At 44.9% G+C, this 25,779-nt stretch overlaps 1 protein-coding gene across 1 annotated transcript in view; it reads right to left on the bottom strand.

The window, feature by feature from the left end:
• Positions 1 to 1,797: 1,797 nt before the first annotated feature.
• COMMD1 (copper metabolism domain containing 1) overlaps positions 1,798 to 25,779 on the bottom strand; it is a 171,600-nt gene continuing 147,618 nt past the window's right edge. Inside the window, exon 4 of the mRNA XM_058667864.1 lies at positions 1,798 to 1,929. The gene's annotated coding sequence lies outside the window, so the exon portion shown is untranslated. The remainder of the gene's footprint in view (positions 1,930 to 25,779) is intronic.

The following is a 25,779-nucleotide window of genomic DNA, read 5'->3' as shown; positions in this document are numbered from 1 at the left end:
TCTCACTAAGGAAGGGAATGTGGCTCTGAGTCAGGTAGCCACTTGCAGCAGTCCAGTTGTGGACAGCATTCCCTTTGAGATCATACCACCACCTGGACATTAGCATGAGCCAACTAGGAGGGATGCAGTAGCCCAGGACTTGGCAACCACTGGTGAAAGTCATGGTATGGAAGTTCCAAATCCAGGTCTCAGATCCTACTCTGGAAAAAGGCCACATGTGACACTCATAAGGATAGTAACATCTGTCTCCAATAGTTCCCAGAAAAAGGAAATGTGATTTATGACCAAGTTCCTACAGATTCTTGGTGCTTAGCAAATGTCTGTTTCCTTCACAGCCTTGGACATGGGACAAAGTCTTTAACAGAATGAAGTACAGATAGAATCCTAGGTATTCTCAACATTAATCCTAGACTGCCCACATGGAAAAAGAACCTTTGAGAGGGCTCAGAGATTATTGTACCACCACCACCACCACTACCACCACCACCACCCACCACCACCACCATCATCATCACCTAGACTGTAGAAACCAATTGATCGGAAGAGGTGTCCTATAGGACCCCATGATTTGTGAAACTTACTTGGCAAATTTATCTGACAGTAAAACCTTCACCAGAAAGATAGGGCCTTCTCAAACGTGGCAATTGATGGGGTAAGTGGCCTAGCAGTTAAGCTAACAACTCTTTTTTTTATGATTTCTTATTTTTTAATCGGAAAGTCAAATGTACAGAGAGAAGGAGAAACAAGAGAGAAAGATCTTCTGTCTGACGATTCATTCCCCAAATGGCCGCAAAGGCCAGAACTGCGCTAATCCGAAGCCAGGAGCCAGGAGCTTCTTCTGGGTCTCCCATGCAGGTGCAGGGTCCTAAGGCTTTGGGCTGTCCTAGACTGCTTTCCCAGGCTACAAGCAGGGAGCTGGATGGGGAGCAGGGCTGCCAGGGTTAGAACCAGTGCTCATATGGGATCCCAGGCATGTATAGGCAAGGACATTAGCTGCTAGGCTACCGTGCCGGGCCCCTAATCTTAGCTCTTAATGAAGCTCATCTTGTGAGACAGCAAGTAATAGCTCCAGCAGTTGAATTCCTGCCACCAACATAGGAACTTAGATTGAGTTCCTGGTTTGTAGCTTCGTCCTGGCCCAGCCCCAGCTGTTGCCAGCATTTGCGGAGTAAACTTGCAGAGTGATAAGTTCTCTTGTCTCTGAAATAGATTATATGCATTTTACAAATGAAAGGAGACAGGGAAATTAAAGCACAATAGACCCCATAGATAATCGTAAAAGGGAAGCAGGATACACACCACATGGATGAATCATAAAATATTATATTGAGTGAAAGAATATACAAATAGTACACATACAAAGTTAAAGAATAGGTTGGAACTAATTGATAGCAGTAGAAATCAGGAAACTAGTTTCCTGTGGGATAAGGACAAAGCAAACTTGGAGGAAACATGAGGAAAACTTCTGAGATAAAGGAAATGTTCTATGTTTTAGATGGAATATGGGGGTTATAAAATAGCATACCACTGTTCCAACTCATCATATTGTGTGCTTCAGATTGTGTACTTGATTAACTGTTTGACATTGGGATATTTTGTTATATTTCTACTAAATAAAATAAGCAACAGACTTTATGCAGATGGGAGTATGAGCAGGTAAGAGAAAGGAAATTGTTTCCTAACCATCAATCCCACTATCATGTCAGGCAACTGGCCTGGTTGCTATTGTGAACTGACATTTCAAAATAAACTGCAGATAAGAGAGTGTATAATTTTCTTATTTATTTATTTATTTATTATTTGAAAGGGTAATGGAGAGAGAGTGCCTCCGTTCCCTAGTTCACTTCCCAGATGGCTGCAACAGCCAGATCCAGGAGCCAGGAGTTTCTTCCATGTGATGTGATCCATCTTCTTGCTTCTCTCAGGAAGCTGGAAGAGAAGTGGAGCAGGTGAGACACAAACTGGAGCCCATGAGGAATGTGGGTGTCACAGGCTTTTCTTGCTTTGCTATAATGCTGGCCCTAGGAAAGCATTTTCTTTAAAAACTTATTTTTATTGGAAAGGCAGATTCATAGAGAGAAGGAGAGACAGAAAGATCTTCCATCCACTGCTTCATTCCCCAGGTGGCCACAATGGCCAGAGTTCCGTCTATCCAAAGCCAGGAACCAGGAGCTTCTTCCAGGTCTCCCATGTGGGTGCAGGGTCCCAAGGCCTTGGGCCATCTCTACTGCTTTCCCAGGCCACAAGCAAGGAGCTGATGGGAAGTGGAGCAGCTGGGACACGAACCAGTGCCCACATGGGATCCTTGGGTGTGCAAGGTGAAGATTTAGCCACTGGGTCTTACCCCAGACCCTGCCTTTTTCTAAATGTTAATATCCTAGATAAGGTTAACAATTTGGGCTCAAGCTCTGTTGCTCTATGGTTTGCAAATATTTTCATCACCCTTTCCTTCTTTCTGTATCCAAGGTGATTCCAGGAAATGGTTTTATAGAATCAGCATCTTGCAGCCCCAGCAGTGCATACTCATTGTTGCCTAACACTAGCCTTACAAACTTCATGCCCTTGATTTCACAGAAAAAAAAGAAACAGTTAAGTTGACCAACCAGACATTTGGGTTCCAAATGCTGACAATTCAAGCATTTCAAAAAGCAAAATCCCTCCCGAGGTGGGAGGATTGAACAGGTAGTTGGAACTAGAATAAACAATGCCAATTGTAGACACAAAGCTGTTGTTAAGCACCTGAGTGACACATCCCTACTGTGACATCTAAGGGGACATTACGATAAGGTGGTAGGCAGGTTTCAGCTGAGTATACTGTGACTCTGTCTCAGTTCAATTTTGTTGTTCTCGGCTCCATGGTTGTCCCACATCTCTCCCTTTCTACAGTGATTTTAGGCATCTCTTTCAGAACCAACATTCTACAGAAATGGGACCATTTCTCCTCTTGTCTCTTTTTAAAGCTCAGGAAGCCTTTCCTATAGTTCCCGATCAGATGTCCCTTCTTATCTCACTGGCTGGGATGGAGTCACATGATGCTTCCTTAGCCAATCCTTGGCACCACCCTGAATAGCTTAGACCAAATAGCTCCTGAGTCTTCACAAAAGGAAGATACAGGCCTCCTCACAGTGAGGTCTCCACCAGGTAGGGTGAGGAAAGTCCTCAGTTCTGCAACAATGGCTGTGTGTCACGAGTCAGCTAAAGTGTAATCTTAGTACCAGTGTCTGGGGAGATGCCAAAAGCAAGGATGGACAAAGAAAGGAAACTAACTCCAATGCAGCCATCACAAGAGCCCCTCTCAGGGCTCCAGTGCTAGAAGAGCTGAGTTGTTCAGGATTGAGAGGGGCAAAATTATGCTTTTGACAGTCGCCAAACATTAGACCTGGGCTGCCCTTGGTCAATGTGACTGTGGCATTTCAGATCAGGTACAGCAGAGGACATGTCTCAGAGAGGCACTCAGTTGGCAGGTGTGCAATCAACACTCCTGCAGACAGGAGAATGGGTGCCTCAGTTTTGGAGGGTTGATCTGTTTGACAAGACATGATGTTTCTACAGGGGAGATGGATACTGCATAGATGGTCTGCTGAGTCTCCTGGAGACCAACCTGTCCCCACTCATGTCCAGAGAACGTACCTTGATGGTGCCCAGCTCCAGAACCCTGTTATTTCAGTCTGCCTCGTGGAGGGAAGACAAACAGGAGCGTTTACAAGTGCCAGCCACTTAGCTGGTCTGTAAGAGTAGGGCAGCTGGGAGACAGTTTTGCAGAATCCACGCCCTCGGACTTTAAGGGGCATGATGCCCACAAGAATGAAAATCCACAGGATTAGTCTTGAACAAGCCAGGAGCCTGCTGAGCCCTGGCATCTGTTGAACTTTCCAGATCACACACATTAAACTGTTTAGTTCCACATTTCCATAGTGTGCTTCTTGCCAAGCTTCCCAACACAGTCAACATAATAGGAGAATCAAAATGAGCAGTTGGAGCAATTATGGATACCCAGGTCAAATAAATAAGCCTTTATCTAGGACTTAAGCAGACATAGTCAACAAGGGCCTAATCCCAATTTGAGCTTTAAACAAAGATAGGTTTGACACAGCAAAAGAGAGGCAAGGGGGAGACGGGGGAGTAGAGATGTTTGCATCAATTTTTTTCTGTCTCATTGAAAATACTAAACTAACATTTTATTCAGCATTTCAAGCTGCCCTGCTCCCAGCCTGCCCCATCTCTTGAACATTTCCTGGCTTGGTTGCGAACCTGGCTGGAGGGCCAACTCACAGAAATATATGAAAATGGTGGCTACTGAAAGGAGGTGGGAATATGCGGTGTTCATTGTTACAGGTCTCTACATGAGTGTTTGCACTAGAGTCTGCATTGCCAAGCCTCATGTAGTTCAACTAAGTGAACAGGTAGGGGGAGCAGCTCAGATCTCACACTGCTGGCTGCTGCCACCAAACCAGGGAGCCTGATGTGGTAGATCTTTATTCTGATGACTTTTTGAACAACAAAGCAAGTGTTTACACTTCTACCCTTCTGCCTAGCAATGGAGCCATTGTGTCTCCTTGGATGAAACCATTAGTTCCTTTGGTTCTGTATATGTAAGGCTGTTCATTGTTTTGGGGAAGAGAATGAAAAATTATTTTCCTTCTTTTTTTTTATATTTCTGAATTTTTCAATGACATATTAAAATTGTACATAACTTGGTCTGGCACAGTAGTCTAGTGGCTAAAGTCCTTGCCTTGCATACCCGGAATTCCATATGGGCACCAGTTCATTGTCCTGGCTGCTCCACCTTCCAGTTCCCTGCTTGTGACCTGGGAAAGCAGTAGAGAATGACCCAAAGCCTAGGGACCCTGCACCCACATGGGAAACCCAGATGAAGCTCCTGGCTCTGGATTAGCTCAGCTCTGGCTGTTGTAGCCAGTTGGGGAGTGGACTAGCAGATGGAAGATCTTTCTCTTTGTCTCTCCTTCTCTCTGTTAATCTGCCTTTCCAATAAAAATAAACAAGTCTTTTTTAAAAAAAAAGTGTCTAATGCTAGATTCTGACTTTTAAAAAATGTACATAATCCCAGAGTGCCAGGTTCTGTTTCAATATTTATATATTTGATCCATGTGGGAGAGTAAAGGAACCCCTGGTTGCTTTGCTAAATTTGGGACCACTGGAAAAGAAGAGGAAAAGGGTGCTGGTGTGATGCCTACATGGGGTTGAGGTGTCTGTGTAAGGCTAGTACGCACAAGGCAACTGGACATAGGGAAGCCAGAATACCAGGAATGAACACACACACACACACACACACCACACAAAGTATAACATTGTTGGTAACTAAAGTCATGGGGAGATATTAGAATAATCTAGGCAACAAAGAGTCAGAGAAGAGGAGAGGGCCTAGGATGGAGCTACGAGGATAACATTTAGTGAATGGCCCCAGAGGTAAAAGGCCAGAAAAAGGCAGCTAGATAGAGCTGAATAAAGCAGAAAACCTAAAGGTTGGTGAAAGCACGGGAGTGGGACAAGTCTGTCTTGTCCTCCCTGTTCTCTTTCTTAAGCTCATCAGAGACCAGAGGCAGCCCCAGCCGTCTGGTCCTTGAAAGGCTGAGAACCAGACTGAAGCCTGTTTCATCATGTTTAAAAAAGATTTATTTTGGGCCTGGCATGGTGGCTTAGTGGCTAAAGTCTTCGCCTTGAACGTGCCAGGATCCCATATGGGTGCCGGTTCTAATCCCGGCAACTCCATTGCCCGTCCAGCTCCCTGCTTGTGGCCTGGGAAAGCAGTCCAGGATGGCCCAAAGCCTTGGGACCCTGCACCCGTGTGGCAGACCTGGAAGAAGTTCCTGGCTCCTGGCTCTGGATCGGCACAGCACGGGTTGTTGCGCTCACTTGGGGAGTGAATCATCGGACGGAAGATCTTCCTCTCTGTCTCTCTTCCTCTCTGTATATCTGACTTCGTAATAAAAATAAATAAAACTTAAAAAAAAAAAGATTTATTTTTATTGGGAAGCCACATATACAGAGGAGAAAGGAAGAGCTTCCATTGGCTGGTTCACTCCCCAAGTGGCTACAACAAATGGAGCTAAGCCTATCTGAAACCAGGAGCCGGGAGCTTCTTCCGGTTCTCCCACGGGTGCAGGGTCCCAGGCCACAAGCAAAGAGCTGGATGCTAAGTGCAGCAGCCAGGATATGAACCGGCACCCATATGGGATCCCAGGGCATTCAAGGTGAAGATGTTGGCCACTAGGTTATCATTCCAGTTCCTGTTTCATCTTTTTAACAGCACTGAGGTGTGCTTTGTTCTTTGGGGGTGCCTTAGTAAAGACTTGCTGACTCTCTGAACGTGTCCTAGAGCTGCAGATCAGAGAGGCAAAGCTGCAGTGGAAGGCCTGCGCGTCAGATAGAAGACCGGGAGGACGACAGAAGGATCGCAGAGGCAGAGCCTGAGAGCCGCTGGGCTGGGAGACTGCACCAGCAACTGGCAGGCAGCACATCACGGGCTAAAGGAGGAACCCGGAAAACAAACAGGCAGACCTGTGGGCTGAAGGCGGAACAACTGTGGCAGGGCAGGCAGTAGTTTAGCCCGAGAAATGTGAAACGTTTGTTCTCTAAACGCTGTCATCAGGACGACTTCTGGAACCATGGTGGGTAGGAGATCCACAGTATCAGCTATCCAACGATAAGCTCCCAGCCAGAAAGGGCTGCCCAAGGGAACAGCTAGGGCTCACCCTCCACCCACCCCCCACGCCCCGCTACTGTTATTATTAAAAAAAAAAAAAATCTCTCTCCTGGGCCCCTTGCGGGGCGCGGGTGGGGGCTGGGGGCCGTGTGGGGTGTGGGGTTGTAGTTCCTGCCCATTTCCTTCACTTCTGGTCTCATATCAATTGAGTTCCAGAATGAGGGCTCACAGCTTGAGAATGAAATGCCTGGGCAGAAGATACAAATAAGATATGAATTCCCATGTAACCAATGTTTTCAGAAAATACCAGGGGATAAACAGAGCCCTGACTTTGCCTTCCCCTTCTCCATAAGCTGCAGCCTCGGCTCTGCATGTGGGTTCTGGATGCTTTCTCCAGGATCCTTTCCACGTGGCATCATCCTTTCTCTTCTTTCTTTGTTTTTCAAGATTTATTTATTCTTATTGGAGAGGCATATTTACAGAGAGAATGACAGACAGAAAGATCTTCCATGCACTGGTTCACTCCCCAAGTGACCAAATGCCAAATGCCCAGCTGGCATTTCCTACATGGTACAGTTTTCAGATTTTCCCATTGCTTTCAGTAGTTTTACCATTCTTTTCATCTTCTAGTTAGATCTGAAATGCCTTCAACCTCAGGGACCCCTTTTAGACCCACTCCTAGTTGTAGCAGAATGAGAGGGTTACTGTAGTATGGAATGACAGCTCACATACCGGGCAACAGGTATTTTCTCCCTTGGAGGTTCTACACCTGTAACAGAATGAGGATAACCGTAGTATGGAATGAAATTTCTCCTACTCTTCTGCTGCTGTGAGAGTTGTTTGTTTGTTTAAGATTTATTCATTTGTCTGAAAGAGTTACAGAGTGAGACAGAGAAAGAGAGAGAATTTTCCATCCACTGGTTCACTCCCTGGATGGCTGCAGTGGTCAAGGCTAGGGCTGGGTCAGCCTGAAGCCAGAAACCAGGAGTCTTTTCTAGGTCTCCTGTGTAGGCAGCAAAGGCCAAACACTTGAGCCATTTTCCACTGCTTTTCCAGGCCACTGGCAGAGAACTGGATCAAAAGTGGAGCAGCCAGTACTCGGACCTGTACTTACACAGGATGCCAGCATTGCAGGTGGTGTCTTTACTTGGTATGCTACAAGCTTCGTTCTGGTTTAACCACACTCAGGAAAATGTCACCTGCAGTGGGATGCAGCAGGACGCAGCCCTCACCAGCCCGCTCCTTATCAGCTCAAACACAGGCTGCCTCCCCTGTCAGTGTCAACAGACATCTCTGACCACCATTGGCTGAAGCACTCAAGGTATCTGATTGGAACCTAGGGGTGATGTCACCCATCCTGACTTTTAAAATACTAAGTGGAGGCATTACACAAAACCATGCCACATGCTTCTGTAAAACTAGCGTGAGGCTAAGGTTCCTGACCTCATGGAGGTCATCATTTAGTTTAGGGGGCATGAGGTGTCTACTATAGGCCCTGTCATACAAAATGGCCTCTGGAGAGAGTGAATGGGTTCACCCTATAGCCCCTGCATCTTTCAAGAAGCCTAAAACTCCTAATTCCTTTTTCTGGATTCTTCTGGATAAGCACATCAATACCCCCACCTTAATACACACCTATACTGCTAAATACTAAAATGAAAATAGACACGAGATAGCTAAGTAGTACCCTATAGCCATTTTAAGGTGTATAGCAGCCGGTAGTATATAAACTAAAATTGATATGTCAATGAAGTAGTCACAGGATGTGGTTAAGAACTTGCAATTTTTTTAACATATTGGTTACTCAATACCATGTCAATTAATTCCATAATGTTGTAAACTGTAGTTGATGTTATGTTGTGGCTTTTAATTGATCGGGATGATATTCTGCCAGCTCTGCCTTCAGACCAGAGATGGTCTCCCCAAGAAACTGTTGAATTTACCTGGACAATAAGATGCTGGACCCTATGCTTGGTATATGCTTGCAATGAAAGAATCTGAATTGTAATACAGGAACAAGGTGGAGGAATCTACCATGGGGGGCAGGGTACGGGGAGGGGATGGGGAAATCCCAGAGCCTATGAAACTGTGTCACATAATGCAATGTAATTAATAAAAATATATATATATATATAAAATAAAAAAACACACACCTATATGGACACATCCCATTACTGCCGTGACCTAAGGTAACCTCTGAGGGGTGAAGTGGACAGGTAAAGTCATGGCACAGCCCAGGTGTAGGCTGTAGGCTGGGGCCATCTGACACCTTCAGTCTGGATGTAATTGAGCTTGCCCAACCTGACACAGCCACAGATTGTGAGCTTCACTAGGGCTGCAGTGTTTACTGTTGCTCTCCCCACTCGGAGCCTGCCTGGCACCAAGTCGGTGACCAGCAACTGCTGGCTGAATGAATGGACAGACTGGGGAGCCAAGAAGATTATCGGAGGCTTAGCACTAGCTGTTGCCTGTGAGTCGTGATCTCTTCCTGCTGCGTCACACGGGCAGGCTGCCTCTAGGCACTGCCTTAAAGGGCTTCCTTGTCCTCTGCCTTTCGTGGGGTTTAGCTGCGTGGGGACCCTAGTCACAGTCAGGGGGTAGGTGAGAGTGAACCCAGGGTATCCATTGGCCCATTGGACCTCACACTCTCATGATACAGCCTTTTCCATACAACCTTCTGCCTCCCCATTCTCAGACTTGCACGTCAGGAGAACTCCAGGGTAATGCTAGCAGCCCACGGTTGCTCCAGTCCTTTGTGGCTTCCCTACCAATCTTCCATTGATTAAACACTGCTCACCCCCACCCCAACCCCCACGGAATGTGATGTCCCTTTGCAAGCTGACTCCCTGACTGATGGAGGCTCCTATCTGATGTTCTCTGTGTGTTGGCATAGCCTGCTTAGCAGCGTCAGCTCCAGTCCAGCTTCCTGGGGGAAAGAGGGCTGGGAGGATGTTTGCTCCAACTGGCCCAGTCAGGGGCAAGGAGGACACCTGACTGGCTGGGGACTTTGCCTGAGACTGACATCTTGGTTCAGCCTTCAGTCAGGTGAGAACACATTCTGTCTCAGATAAAAGTCGTGGTCTTTTTTTGAATTATGTTTTACAGCACAACTGCAAAATCAGAAAATTCTCTCCGGGGGAGAGTCATTGCTCTGCTCTTATCATAGTTAATTGGCCCAAATTAATGCCGCAGAAGCAGGATAAGGGTGCAATGTTCTTTTCTATCCCCTTTTTGCCTTTTTAATATTGATAAGCTCTCAAAAAGCTAGCGTGACTGGGCAGCTCCAGCTGTGCTTTCAGCCATAAGTACAGGGTTAGGGAGAGGGACCAGAAGGGTTATTTTCATTTTTACCACAATTTGCTCTCCCAGAACATGATAATGGGCAGAACACATTTTAGACATTCTGAAAAGGACATTAAAAGGGTTTCAAATTATCTTAAGCTTATTTTGTCACTAAAAATATATATATTTACTCAGCTCCTTGGTACATATTGTCTTGTCTGCCTAAGACGTGCTTTTAAGCACATTTCCAGGCCTGGTGCAATAGCCTAGTGGCTAAAGTCCTTGCTTTGCATGCACTGGGATCCCATGTGGGTGCCGGTTCTCATCCCGGCAGCTCCTCCGCCCTGCTTCCCATCTAGTTCCCTGCTTGCAGCCTGGGAAAGCAGTCAAGGATGGCCCAAAGCCTTGGGACCCTGTACTTGTGTGGGAGACCCGGAAGAAGCTCCTGGCTCCTGGCTTTGAATCAGCTGAGCTCCGGCCATTGCGGCCACTTGGGGAGTGGATCAGTGGACAGAAGATCTTCTCCATCTCCTCTCTGTATATCTGACTTTGCAATAACAACAAATAAATAAATTTTTAAAAATAATAATTAAGCATATTTCTCACCAGGCAGACTCAATGAAACTCAGGGCACACACATCTGAGCTCCTACCTCAGGTGCAAACGGAAAAACCTAGGCTTGGAGTTGCTGTGTCCTCTCTGTCCCCTTCTCTCATCTGTTTTACATAAAGGGCATAGGATACACTGTTTCTTTAGACTGAAGGCTTTGGGCAGCAGCTCTTTAAGAGAATCATATGGTAATTATTAATTTTGCATGGGATCAACTCTGGCCTCAGCTTTCATTTGAGATGCGGTTACATGAAAAACAGACTGCATTAATTTCATCCCCTCAGGGGTTGCTTGGCAACAAGGCCCCGTTCTAGACCACCTTTTCTCCCTGGCCCTGAGTGATCTCTTTGGGTTGCTGCTCACACTAAGGCAATCATCACCTTCTTACTGTCGCTTCTGAACATGTCCCTGTGTTCTGACGGCGCACTGCTCCAGTCACATGGGCTGGGTTCTGCAGGAGCCCTGGGCTTATCAGAGCAGAGAATGAACTACGCTTGGAAAAATGCAGATTTGACCATAATCAATGTCCTGGGTGATACCAAAGGGCAGGGGACTGTCAGGTCACAATTAATGGCCCCAAAAATTAAGACTGGCATGACTGTGTACTACTTTGGAAATACTTACAAGCTATATGGTTAAGTAATGCAAGGTCTGGAAGAGTATGCATAGGACACTAGTAGTTTTGTATGTGTGTGGCGAGATGAGGGATTAAAATGTTTTGTTTATGTTTGCATAAAGACATATACAGATGCACCTGTGAGTCTGGAATTGTTTCAAGTCAATCAACCACCTCAGCTATATGTTGGCAGCGAAATATTGGGCAAACGGAGACTATGATGGACTATGTCAATCAGTGGATTCTTCAATGACCTCATCGTGCTTGGAGTTGCTGGATTGGCAGCGAATCATAACTGATGAACTATCAAAACCACTTGAGCAAGAATCTTGGAGCATGCCCCACATCCGGGACTTGGGGTGGGTGGGAAACTGGGTGGGGCTTCTCCCTCAATATCCCCCTTTATCTCAGATACATGAAGGAAACAATATGGAAATAATACTCTTACCCAATTTCCTATAGCCCTTGAACCTTTTTACCCTAATTAACTATGTAAAGACTGTCAAAAATATAATTAAAAAGTGAAAAAAAAGTTAAAATAAATGTTTTCAGGCACTGGCACTGCATGGTGCAGTGGGTTAAACTGCCACGTGCAGCACCAGCCTCCACATGGCAATAGTTCATAAACTGGCTGCTGATCCAGCTTCCCACTACCGCCCCTGGGAAAAGCAAAAGAAGATGGCCATAGGCATGGGCCCCTGCCACATATATGGGAGACCCAAAAGAAGCTTCTAACTCCTGGATTCAGTCTGGTCCAGCTGTAGTCATTGCAGCTGAGCAGTGGGAAGTGAACTAGTGGACAGATGATCTCTGTCTCTCTTTCTCCCTCTCTAATCTGCCTTTCAAATAAACAAGTAAGTCTTTAAAAAAAAAAAAAGGAAAGAAAATGGTTTCAGCACTCACATCTCAGTTTTCCCTTGCCATTTACACCCCTCTCCAGTATCCTTTGTAAAGGAAGTCAGTCTGTACATTTTGAAAGCTTTGAGTGATCAGTCGGAGATGGAGGTTTCTTTGAACATAGACAGCGACAGAGGAAAGTCTCAGCCAGGAATATTAGCCTTGATCAGAGCGTGGTTCCATCCCTGTCCCACATGGCTTCAGCTGTAGTCCCTAAAGAGCTGAGAAGAAAGAAATGCCGGCCTCCCCAGGGCGACCTCTTTGAGTGTGGAACTCCCATAATAAAAGCCTGCTCCTCGGTTCAAGTAAGCCCTTGATTGTGCCTCTCCGGCTCCTGTGTTTGCTCTCATCTCCGCAGCACGCACCCACCTCCACCTCCTCCCACCCTCCTTATCACTGTAGATTCCACTTCCCCACCCAGATTAAACTCCTCCAGGGTAGCTACAAATGGATGAGTTAGCACCATTCACAGCTCCCCTGGTACATAATACGTTTTTCTTAAGGTTTTATTTTGAAATCATTATAGATTCACAAGAGATTGAAATAAAAGTCGTTGATCATATTCTGCACTCCAGTCTTGGGATCTCCCCAATCTCCTAAATAATTTTTTAAAACTTGCATGCTTCTTTCTAAAGACTCATTTTATTTATTTTAAAGGCAGAACCACAAAGAGGGAGAGGAGAGGAGAGGAGAGGAGAGGAGAGGAGAGGAGAGGAGAGGAGAGGAGAGGAGAGGAGAGGAGAGAAGAGAAGACAAGAGAAGACAAGAGAAGACAAGAGAAGACAAGAGAAAAGAGAGACAGAGAAACCTTCCATCTGCGGTTCACTTCCAAAATGGACACAATGGCATAGGTTTGTCCAGGCTAAAACGCAGAACTTCATCAGGGTATCACGTGTGCACTTGGGCCATCTGCTGTTGCTTTCCCAGGTACATTAACATTAACAAGGAGCTAGGTTGAAGTGGAGTAGCTGGGGAGCAGTGTAATAGGTCAACTGCTGCCTTTAATGCTGCCATCCCATATGGGTGCCAGCTCAAGTCCCAGCTACTCTACTTCTGATCCAGCTCTCTGCTAATAGACTGGGAAAAGCATCAAAGGATGGCCCAAGTACTTGGGTCCCTGCACCCATATAGGAAGGTGGATAAAGCTCCCAGGCGTTGGCATGGCCCATCCATGGGCACTGCCACCATCTGGTGCATGAAGTGAACCAGTAGATGGAAGATCTGTGTTTCTCTCCTCTCTGTAACTCTTTCAAATAAATCAATAAATCTTTGTTTTCCATTGATGTGTAAAATAAAGTCTGTAGCCAAATTTAAAAAAAAGTAGAACAGCTGGGACTTGAGTGGTGCTCATATGGGATGCCTCCTTCACAGGTGGCAGCTTAGTATACTGCCTCACAACACTGGCCCCCAAATTTGCACATATTAAGATTTACTTTTTGCGGGCCCGGTGGCGTGACCTAGCGGCTAAAGTCCTCGCCTTGAAAGCCCCGGGATCCCATATGGGCGCCGGTTCTAATCCCGGCAGCTCCACTTCCCATCCAGCTCCCTGCTTGTAGCCTGGGAAAGTGGTCGAGGATGGCCCAAAGCTTTAGGACCCTGCACCTGCGTGGGAGACCTGGAAGAGGTTTCTGGTCCTGGCATCAGATTGGTGCGTACTGGCCCGTTGAGGCTCACTTGGGGAGTGAAACATCGGATGGAAGATCTTCCTCTCTGTCTCTCCTCCTCTCTGTATATCCGGCTTTCCAATAATAATAAAATCTTTAACAAAAAAATTTACTTTTGCACTGTAAACTTCTATGGGTTTGGAAAAATGTTTAATGCCTTGTATTCACCATTGCAGTATCATATAGAAGAATTGTGTCACCCTAAAAAAAAATAAATAAATCCCCCATTCTTCTCTTGGGCAAACATCCCCCCCACCCTATACACCTGGCAGCCACTAATCTTTCACCATCTTTGTAGTTTCATCCTTTCCAGAATGTGATATTATTGGACACATATGGCATGCTGTTTTCTTCAGACTGGCTTCTTTTCACCTCGCTGTTCGTGTTTGAAAACTCAGCTATATCTTAAACAGCTCATTTCATTTTATTACTCTATAACATTCCACTATATGGATGCACCAGTTTGCATGTCCCCCTCCATGGTTCAGAAACTGAATGGTTTTATAATCACAGGATTTCTCCATTGCCTTTTACAAACACACTCATCTCCTGTTCACTCTGCATCCCTAATTCCTGGCAACTGCTAACTATTCTCTAGGCCTGTAATTTTGCTTCAAGAATATAAATTGAATCATATAATATGTGTCACTTTGGATGGGCTTTCTTTTGACTCTGTCCAGTTTCCTTGAATCTCTCTCATTTGATCTGTGCATCAATAATTCCATTCCTTTATTGCTGTATAGTATCCTACAGTATATAAGCACTGAAGTTTAACCATTCACCTGTTGAAGGACATCTGACATATTTCCTCTTGTTTGGTTATTCGGAATAAAGCTTTTATATACATTCAGGAATGGGTTTTGGTGTGAGCATAGGTTTTGGTTTCTCAGGAGTCCAACTGCTGTGTCACGTGCTAAGTGTATGTTTAGGTTTATAAGAAAATGCCAAACTATTTTCCATGTTCACCAGCAGTGCCTGAGTGATTAGTTTCTGAATCTGTACTAGCATTTTGTACTGACACTAGCTTTGTTTCAGTCATTCAGGCAGATGTGTGCCTACTTCCATTTGGAAAGTTGCACATGCATCTTAAAGCAACTGAGCCCATACTAACCAGCTATCTTTTCCTCTATGTCTGCAGGAAGTCAGATTCTTTCTGCACGTGGAGAAGAGCCAGTTGCTCCATGTGAATAACCAGAGAGGGAAAGACCACAAACTAGAAAGGCAAAACTACAACACAAATGGAAGCACTTTCTCTGAAGTCAGCTCTCCAACCCTACAGGCTCACCAGGACACAGCAGGAGTGATGTGTGCTGGATGATGAACCCTGTCCCTAATGGGAACTTGCATCCAGGCGAGTTCTGTGAACCCAGCCTGGCTACAAGGGGAAAACAAACAAACAACAACAACAATAACAAAACATAGTAATTCAACAGAGGGAATGAAGAAGTGGCTTCTCTAGTCTGAAAAGGGGTTTATTTGGGTTCTGCCCTTACTTTGCTGAGTGAACAAAGTTAACAAAATCCATCAGCAGATAGAACATCTTTCTGTCTCTCCTGCCAACCTATGACAAAATGGAATGGATTTTCATCCAGTCAGAGAATTCCATCTCTTCCCAGAGGATTCTGCTAGAGAAGACTCCCAGGTCACTATCCAAGTCCAACTCTCTCTCGTTTTGTTCCACTCCTACCTGTTGAGTGACGCCAAGGGCTATATGTTCCATTTACTGACAACTGTGGATAAAATCTCATGACTTACAATTACTGAATCTTAACCATCTAAAAAGCAGAAGGCTTGCATACATCAAAAATATCCAACTTTTAAAAAAAAATTTAGATGATGTTTACATCATGGGAATGGATGGGAAGGATCCATGGTTAGGGAAAAGTGGATGTAATCATTGTTTCCAAACTTTATATTTCTTCTTCCCATTTTGGGGGAGTGGGGAAGGGAGAGAGCGAAGAGGAGAAGCTGTACCTAGCCTTCTAGTATCTGGGGATGGGGAATAGCCACCCAATATCAATCCAGGGTCCCAATGTGGTGCACACTCCAAAGGTTCTGCCCAGGTGGATACAATAGTTCTGAAATGTTATTGATCTCACCAGTCTATGGATGAGGAAATCCTTCCAATATCCATTGTCTGACACAGTTAACCTTAGTGTCTCTATTTGCCAAGATACTTGCTTGAGACCAAGGCCAGCTTTGTCAAGAATGATACAGAACATTGTGCCCAGGACCTTAGATAGAAGCGATCCCCACAGGGAACTTTCTGTCCTTCCCAGCATTCCTTTATCCACCAACGTCCTTCCTGCATTCTACCAGAAGACAATCAATGTACACACTCTAGGTTAAAAAAAAAAAATCGAGGAAATTTAAATATTAAAATATTTTCCAATAAACAACAGAACAACAGAAAGAAAACAGAAAGCTGGCTTTGTGGTATAGTGGGTAAAACCTGTGATGTCAGCATCCCATATGGGCACTGGTTTGTGTCCCAGCTGCTCCATTTAAGATCCAGCTCCCTGCTGATGGCCTGGAAAAGACGACAGAAGATGGCCCAGATGCTTGAGACCCTGCTGGCCACAAAATAGACCAGGCATGGGAAGGAGGGCTCCTGGCTTCAGCCTGTCCCAGCCGTGGACATTGTAGCCATCTGGGGAGTGAATCAGCAGATGGAAGATCTTTTTGTCTCTTCCTCCAAACCTCTCCCACTCTCTCTGTAGCTGATTTTCAAATTAAAAAAAAAAAAAAAAAGGAAAGCAGAACAAATACAAGTTGAAAGAAGCAGAAAAATAGATATGGTCATGTTGGCATTTACATCCACAATAATACTTTGCTTGCAGAAATACTCTTAGCATTTAATATTCAAATGCAACAATCTTCTTATAAAGCCATCTTTTGTCTTTTCCCATATAAGGCTTTCAAAGTTCAGTTTATACTCCCATATCTTCCTTTCCACTATTTTGTTTCTCAATTCTGAGCTGAATGGTTTATAACTTACATAACCATCTTAGAAAGGATTCCAGCTACAACCACTGTCCCTTCTAGAAAACAACACAGATGGCTCCTATGGACAAATCATGTTCATCTCAGCAGCCTTCTGTGGTAACTTGCAGATCTGATTCAGGCAGTGCTCTGGGTGGATCTGTGTTCCCCACCTCAGCCTAGAATCAGATGTTGAAGTCTTAACTCTTAAAGTGATGATACCTGCAGGTGGGTTTCTTAAGAGGTCACGAGGTCTACATGAGGTCACAGGCTAAGTTCGTCATGGTGGGACTAGCATCTTAATAAGAGGAAGAAGCTACCTTCAAGTGACAGCATCGCATATGGGTACTAGTTCATGTCCTGGCTGCTCCACTTCAGCTCTCTGCTTATAGCCTGGGAAAGCAGCAAAGGATGGCTCAAGTCATTGTGCTCCTGCACACACATGGGAAATCTGGAAGAAGCTCCTGGCTCTTGGCTTTGGATCAGCTCAGCTCTGGCTATTGTGGCTATTTGGATAGTGAACCAACAGAAGAAAGATCTCTCTGTGTCTCTCCTTCTCTCTGTAACTGCCTTTCAAATAAAAATAAAAAATAGGTCTTAAAAAATAAGTGTGGTACCCTCAGAGGGCAGGAGTCCTCTTGTTCATTGCTGTGTTTTTTCAAGATGTGTGGGACACAGTAGACACCCAAATATTTCAGGAGGATTGAGAGTTTCCTGGAGCAGCATATTGTAAAGAAGAACTACACAGTCCTTTTCAAGGTATCTGCATGAGAAATAAGCCACTAAGAGCTCAGTAATTGAGCAAGAAGAGAGTGAAATGGAAAATATGCAAGGATAAATTGAATTTGGAAGACATCATATGGGAAAAGACAAACGACAGCTTGTGTAAGAGTGTTGCATTTGAATATCAGAAGCTGAGAAGTCTCCTTTAGGGAATATGCAGAAAGAGGGGCTTCGGGGGGGGGGGGTGGATGGCTGGCACACCTTGTGCCCACTCAAGGCTCATTATGTCACAAACAGCCCTGGAAGTGGGTGGAAGCCCTGACTCTCTGTGCAAAGGCCTATTAGGAGGGGCATGATCTCTGGGCACAAGGGAGTTGCATGGAACTAGGAGGAGCTGATTGGCTGAAGCAAGGACAAATTCCTTAGTTAGTTACAGGTGGATATATCTAGGCAGGTAAAAACTCTTCCAACTGCTCAGTCTCTGGAAACGGCTATAGGGCCACCTTTTTTTTTTTTTTTTGGAGAAAATACAACATAAGAAACAATAACCCTTTGACCTCTTAAATCTTGCAATTGTGGTTTTATCCCAGTAACCAGTGTCAAGATAAGGATGCCTCCAACCAAAGTCCTCACCTCTTATCCTGGGCTACGGTCATGCTGTCACCTGACTTCCCAGCTGCTGTTCTACCTTTTCCAAACACTTTGTGTGGTCTCTTAGTTTAGGGTTTGTTTATTTTTACTTATTTGAAAGGCAGAATGATCAGGGTGACAGGGTGATGTTGGGGGAAGGCAGGTCTAGAGAGATCTCCCATCCGTTGTTTCACTCCCCAGATATTCACAGGAGCTAGAGCTGAGCCGTGCTGAAGCCAGAAACCTGGAACTTCTCTGTATCGTTCCAATTTAAGTATATATGTGCTGCCGAAGCAAGCACTGGAAACCTGGAACTTCATCCAATCTCCCATGGTGATGGCAGGGACCCACATACTTGAGCCATTGTCTGTGGCCTTCCAGGGTGCATGTTAGCAGGAAGCTGGATTGGAAGCAGAGGCAGGTCTCAATTGAGACCCTTCAATGTGGGATACAGGCATTCCAAATGCTGGCTTACCCAACTGTGCCACAAGATTCTCCCATGTTACAATGCTTCAAGTTTGGCAACACAAAAATGTTTAGTGTGGAAGAACCGACTGGAAAATTAATAATACTTTAAAAAATGAGACACACATTTTCTCTAAAGTCCTAGTCTGAGAATAAAATAAAATCTCCACTCTGTTATATCAGACTACAGTTTCTTTTGATAAATACAATAAACAGCAGATTTCTGGATTTTAGTGTGCACACAGAGACATAACTATTTAACTACATTAGTTTTATCACTTAAAAATATTTATTTGAAAGGTAAATATACAAAGGAAAGGAGAGAGAGGCCGGCAGTCTTCCATCTGCTGGTTCACTCACTCCCCAGTGGCTGCAAAGGCTGGGGTTGGGCTGGTCCAAAGCTGGCAGCCAAGAGCTACTTTTGGGTCTCCCACACGAGTACAGGGGCCAATGCACTTGGGTCATAACCCACAGCTTTTCCAGGCACATTAGTGGGAGCCAAAATGGAAGTGGAGCATCACCATATGGGATGTCAACACTATAGCTCGCAGCTTAACCCAGTAAGCCACCGAACCAGCCCCACATAATTTCTGGATGGGAGGACTGTCTTGTGTATTATAGGATGTTTAACCACACCCTGGTCCTTACTCATTATACTCCAGGAGTTGCCCCCAACCCAGAATGTCTTCCTACAGTGCTGGATGTCCTCATTGAGAAGCACTTAGGCAGAGTAAACGTTTCCTGAAATTCAGACCTCCTACAGAACAAGGCAATAATCAAGCCAAAGCTGCTAGAATGTGTCCACAAAAAGACGCAAAATGTTAACAGTGATGTAACTTCCTCTAACCTTGAATCTGATTAAAATTTTAAAATATCAAAAAAGAGAAAGAGATGGCCTAGATTCATGCTGCTTTCCCACATCCTTTAAACAAAAACCCTTATAATTCACATACCAAACTGCTCACCCATCAAAAGGTAAATTTAATTTAAAGTTACTGTTCATTTTTTCTTCACCAGTTTTAGGGTTAGGCTTCTGTGGCATAGCAGTTAAGGCTGCTGCTTTGGCCACCTACATCCCATATCCATGCTGGCCAGAGTCCCAGCTCCTCTACTCCCAGCTCCCTGCTAATGCATTCTGGGAGGCAGCAGGTGATGACTCAAGCACTCATGTGGGAGACCTGGACAGTGTTCCAAGTTCCTGATTTCTGCCAGACTACACCCTAATATTGTGGGTACTTGTGGAGTGAACCAGTTGACGGATGATGGCTGGCTGTGCTCTGCCTTTCAAGAAGATGAAAATAAATACACATTTAAAACATGAAGTCAATTTTAACATTTCATTTATAGTCAATGGATCACAGGGTTGTGCAAACATTATTACAATCTAATTTTAGGCATTCATTACCCTCAAAAGAAATTTTAAACCCATTAGCAGTCACAGAAATTGACCCCAAGCATCTGCTAATCTACTTTGTGTCTCCAATTTGCCTTTCTGGACAAACAAATGTAATTATACAATACGTGTTATGACTGACTTATTTTGTAAGGTGAATTTCCCCTGTTTTATTTGTTTGAAATACAGGCATTCACACACAGAACTCCCACCACAGGTTCACTCTTCAAATGCCCAATACAGCAAGGCTGGGCCAAACTGAAGCCAGGAATTTTATTTGGGTCTCTCACATGGTTGTTAAGGAACCACACATTAGAGCCATCATCTACTTTCAGACAGCAAGCACATTAGCAGGAAGCTAGAATCAGGAACAGAGCTGGGACTCAAACCCAGACACCTCAACATGGGATGCTGGTGCTTCAAGTTGCATCCTAACCACTGTGCCTCCCACCTGGGCTTTCTTCTACTATTCAGAATGTTTCCAGTGTTCATCCACACTGCAGCATGCATTACTACTTCAGTTATTACTGAAAAATAGCTTTGGCTGCATGTGTATTTTCATTACTCTTGGGTATTTTCAGAATTGGAATCACGGGATTACACAGGAACTGTTTATGATTTTGAGCAACTGCCAAGTTGTTTGCAAAAGTAGCCACACAAATTTATATTCCTACCAGCAGTGTGTACCAGGGTTCCAATTTCTCTGCATGCTGCTCAACATGGCTCTTATTTGGCTTTTTGATTACAGGCACCCTATCTCATCGTAGCTTTGACTGGCATTTCCCTCATGACTAATGATGTTGACCTCATTTTTCATACACTATGGGCTATCTGTATATCCCCTTTAGAAAAAATCTCTGTCCAAATCCTTTCTCCTTTCTTAAAAATATGCTACTAATTCTGTAAAAGATTTATTTATTCAAAATGCAGAATTACAGACCGAAAGAAGAAGAGACAGAAAGAGAATTTTCCATCCACTGGTTTACTCCGCAAATGGCTACAAGGACCAGGGCTGGGCCAGGCTGAAGCTAGGAACTTGGAGCTTCTTCTGAGTCTCCCACATCAGGGAAGTGATCTAACGACTTGGATCATGCTCCCTGCTTTCCCGAGCATATTAGCTGAGAGCTGGATCAGAAGTGGAGCAGCCAGAATTCGAATTGCCACCCATATGCGATATACGCTTAACAAGTGGAGGTTTTACCTGTTATGGCACAATGTTGGCTCTATAAGCTATGAATTTTGGGGTAGTTAGAAATTGACACACAGCTCCAAGAAACAATATAGAGAGCTCTTACAATTCCTTTGCCTGGCTTCCTGCATCATAAAATCTTGCAAACCTATAGTTGGGTACCATACTCAAAACAGGGACTAATGCAAGCAAGATAAAGAACATTTTCACCACCCCACAAATCTTTCACGTTGCCCTTTCACAGCCATACCCACTACCCTTCTGCCTCCTCTCCTCTCTTGGCAACGGCCAAGCTGCTCTTCATTTTTATAAATCTGTTATTTCAAGGATGATAGAGAAGGGAAATAATACAGTATGGGGCCTCCCCCTCCCTCCCAACTTTCTGGCGTTTTATCCAGGCTATTCTGTGACAGTTTGCTTCTTTTGATTGCTGGGTAGCAGTCCATCTGAGGGCTGCACCAGTTTGTTTAACCATTTACCTGTTGATGGACATCTGGGTTATTTCCGGTTGTAGGCTATTACAAGTAATGCTTCTGTAAACATATATGCACAGGTTTTGGTTTGAACATATGTCTTCATTTCTCTGGGATAAACGCCTGGGACTGAAATTGCTAGGTTGTATGGCAGTTGTATATTTAGGTTTTAAAGAGCTTGCCAAACTGATTTCTGGCACGGGTGTGCCACTTTACATTCCCTCTGAGGATGTCTGAGAGGTCCAGCTTCCTGCTACACAGGAGGCAGAGCCAGGAAGGCAGACCTGATTCTCTCTGTGGCATTGACCTTGTAGCCAGGACTCTGGAAGTGGAAGTGGGAGTGGGAGGGGTGTGGGGTGAAGGGTGAGAACCATGACAGCCTCTCCTCCAGGGCTCAAACTGAGGTCTCAGACTGGGCACTCTGTATTCTTGGCTATACTATGTGTGCAGTACCATGCCTGAGGCACAACTCTAGACTGAAGCTGGGGAAGCAGGGAAGCCGGCTGAGTTTCAAATTCCAGTTATTAGAATGAGTGCTTCTTCATGTGCTTTATGCTCTTAGAATAATTTCCAGGGACAGTAAAATTGCTCCCTCCCTCCTCGCCCCCTTCTTAAAGATTCATTTATTTGAAAGGCAAAATTATGGAGACAGGGAGAGATAGACAGAGATCTTGCATTTGCTGGTTCACTCTCTAAACACAATGCCCAAACCCAGGCCAGTCCAAAGCCAAGAGCCGGTTTCTTTCCGGGTCTCTCACGTGAGTACAGTTGTCCTAGGACTTGAACCATCTCCTGCTGCTTTTCCACACATATTAGTTGGGAGCTGGATAGGAAATGGAGCAGCCGAGATTTGAACCAGATTCCAGATGGAATGCCAGCATCACAGGTGGCAGCTTTATCTGCTAAGACAAAGCACTGGACCCTGTAAAAGCTTTTTCAAACATAATTTTGCAGCTTTCTGCTGGTACACATATAGCCTGGGAGGGAGCAGGTGATGGCTGGAATGATTGGATCCCTGCCACTCATGTGGGAAACTTGGATTGAATTCCTAGCTTAATTTTTAACCTGGTCCAGCATCAGATGTTGCGGTCATTTGGGAAGTGAACCAATGATGGAAGATTTCTCTCCTTTTCCTTTATTTTTTAACCTATTGTTTACAGGAGAGAGGGGCTTCTGAGCTCCTTACTTTTCATCCTGGAAGTCCCCATCCATTAAAACAGATCCTTAACATGACCAAGAATCTGACAGAAGATAAAATCCCCCTTCTTGCCGGTCCATGCCAGATGTCCCCAGGACATCCCCACCTTGTTTCAGAGTTTTCAGGGTCTGAAAGGCCATATCTGTTTATCAGAGTTTAGACTTTTAGGCAGGAGTCCTCATTAGCTATATTTCTATAAATACCTCATCCTGTGAGTCTTGGTCCCACCTGTATTTTCTTCTTTTATCCTTCAGTTCTCAATGTGGTAAACAAACTTAATGAATACTTTCTACAAGAATAAAAATAAGTTGTGAAAAATGACAAGTTTCTTTCTACCTTAATGTCTAATACTTTGGGCCAGTCACTGGACGTTTGGGAGTCATTTCCACAGAGAGCTCACTGGCACTACAGCCAATCATGAGGGCTTGCCCGTGAGTCAGGAATGCATGTCGAGGTCCCCTTCCACCGTGTACTGGAAACACGCTGGTAATGTTACACAGCATTCTTATATCCCCTCACAGAACACAGGCCAGCTAGAGGCATCTAGGGCAAGTCCTGACACTCAATGGGGGTCTGGGACCCACAGGGTGGGGACAACCATCTCAACACCAAGATAGGAGGGGTGCCATTCTTTCCGTGTTTCACAGACATGCTGTATTACAGTCATCTCCACAGGTTAGTGTGTTGTTAGTTTACAACTGCCTGCGTGAGCCTGCTGTGCCATATAACTGCCCTGTGCAGCCAGGATGACCAACGTGAGTGCCCTCCTTGTGACACTGTATTTCACTGACTGCATGTACTTATCGGGCCTGCTTCTGCTGTCGCTCTGTCCTCCACAGGGTATGATTTGTGACTTTTCCTTTCTCTGTTTTTCTTCAAATCTGGCCTTCTGGGTCAGCCAAGTCCTGTTATCACCTCCAGCCCCACTCTAGCCATGGCAGGAGGCCCTGCTGTTGTTTCATTGGAGGCAGTCACCAGGGATCAATCCTAAGGTGAAATCTGGCTGTGTTCAGTATGTTCTCCAGAATTAGAAATTTGTGGTGCTGGGTGGCACTTGACACTGACTGAGAGAATGTGGGTCCTAGAAGAAACCCCAAATGATTATGGAAGGCATAAAAAAAATTTCTGAGGGCCTGGCACGATAGCATAGTGGTTAAAGTCTACCTTGAACGCCCCGGGATCCCATATGGGCGCCGGTTCTACTCCTAGCAGCCTCACTTCCCATCCAGCTCCCTGCTTGTGTCCTGGGAAAGCAGTTGAGGACGGCCCAAAGCCTTGGGACCCTGCACCTGTGTGGGTGGCATGGAAGAACTCCTGGCTCCTGGCTTCGGGTTGGCTCAGCTCCAGCCCTTGCAGCCACTTGGTGAGTGAATCAACGGATGGAAGACCTTCCTCTCTGTCTCTCCTCCTGTCTTTATATCTGACTTTCCAATAAAAATAAATAAATCTTTTAAAAGAAAAATCCCTGAGTGAGTTGCAAGAAATAACTTTGGGAAGCCAGAGCTATCCAAAAACTATCCTGAACCACAATGGAGAATCATTTCATTTATCACCAAGGGACTGAAAGCAACCCACAGAACTCAAGGCTAGCTGCGGCTTGCTGAAGAGACGCATCTTCTCCAGGAAGCAGCACACTTCTGGCTGCGTGACAATGTTGGGCTTAACTCCCATAACAGACTTCAGTAGAATGGGGTCTCCCAAAGACCACCCAAAATCCAGACAGCTCCAGGATCTAATTTATGACAGGACTAGCTCCAGGAGGTCTGAAAGAGGCTCAGGCAGGGAAACTAGACCCACATGGAGTTAAGCATCCATCTGGGTCCAGCCTTCTGCTTTTTGGCAGAATGAATGAATGCAGCACCAGTGAAAGTAAGAGAAACCAGAAAGGCATGGGTAGAAAGCCCAAAATATGTGTTAAGTCTTCCTCCAGATTAGCAACACCTTTGGAAATGTGCTTCAGCAAGCCTGTGCAGCTGCTCACTTAGAAAGCCTTTAGAACAATGCCAAAGAATCAGAGAGGTGGTGGAGTGAGGCGTGTGGTTGGACAAAACTGTGCCCAGGAGAGGCAGAAGAAGAACACATAGGGATTCATGTCTGCTTATCTTTTGTTCTGCTTCAGAAGACTTTGGCAGGTAACAAGAGCAAACAGCTATCTCAGGCCACAGCAGCAGCCCCAGCCTCCCACCCAGTGTCGGCGTAGGCAGGGAGGCCTGCTAACTGTGCAGTTAGGAGTGTGGGAACACCAAGTCAGAGCCAGAAATCTTCACATTTACCTAAGAGAGGTAAAATCTGTGTTCATACAACAATTTCCATGAAAACGTTTAGAGTGACTTTATTCATGGTTACTTAACACTGGAAATGAGTCACATATCTTTCAGCCGATAAACACATTAAAACCAAAGAGCAGTGCATGCGAATAAGGGAATATACAGCAATAAAAAAGAAGAAACTGTGACACATAGGAAAAACATGGATTTCAAATGGATTATGTCATAGGCTGGATTGTGTATTCCCAAAAATATGAACTGCTAATTCCTAATACTTCAAATGTGACGTTCTGGAGACACTGTCTTTGTATATGTGATTACTTGAGATGAGGTCATCCTAGAAGAGAGTAGGTCCATCCTCACCCAGAGACACATGGTGTGAATAGCGTGCATTGGCAGAAGCAGATACTGAAGCAATGTGGCTATAACATAAGGGAGGGCAAGGACTGCTGCTGATACCAGAACTCCAACACAGGATTAGAACAGACTTTCCCTCACAACCTGTAAGAGAACATGGCCCTTCCTTCAATATAATTTTGATTTTCTAGCATCCTGAGCCACAAGACAATACATTTCTGCAGTTATAAACCTCCGAGTTTGCAGCACTTTGTTCTAGTAGCCCTGGGAGAATGATGCACTAAGTGACAGAAGCCAAACTTAAAAGCAAAATATTTTGATTCCATTTATGATATTCTGGAAAAGGTAACATCACAGGAATAGAGAATAG

This window comes from Ochotona princeps, chromosome 8 (genome assembly GCF_030435755.1).
Source record: "Ochotona princeps isolate mOchPri1 chromosome 8, mOchPri1.hap1, whole genome shotgun sequence".
NCBI classification, from domain to species: domain Eukaryota; kingdom Metazoa; phylum Chordata; class Mammalia; order Lagomorpha; family Ochotonidae; genus Ochotona; species Ochotona princeps.
Note: the sequence above shows the minus strand (reverse complement) of the source record. Positions and strands in the feature narration are given on the sequence as shown.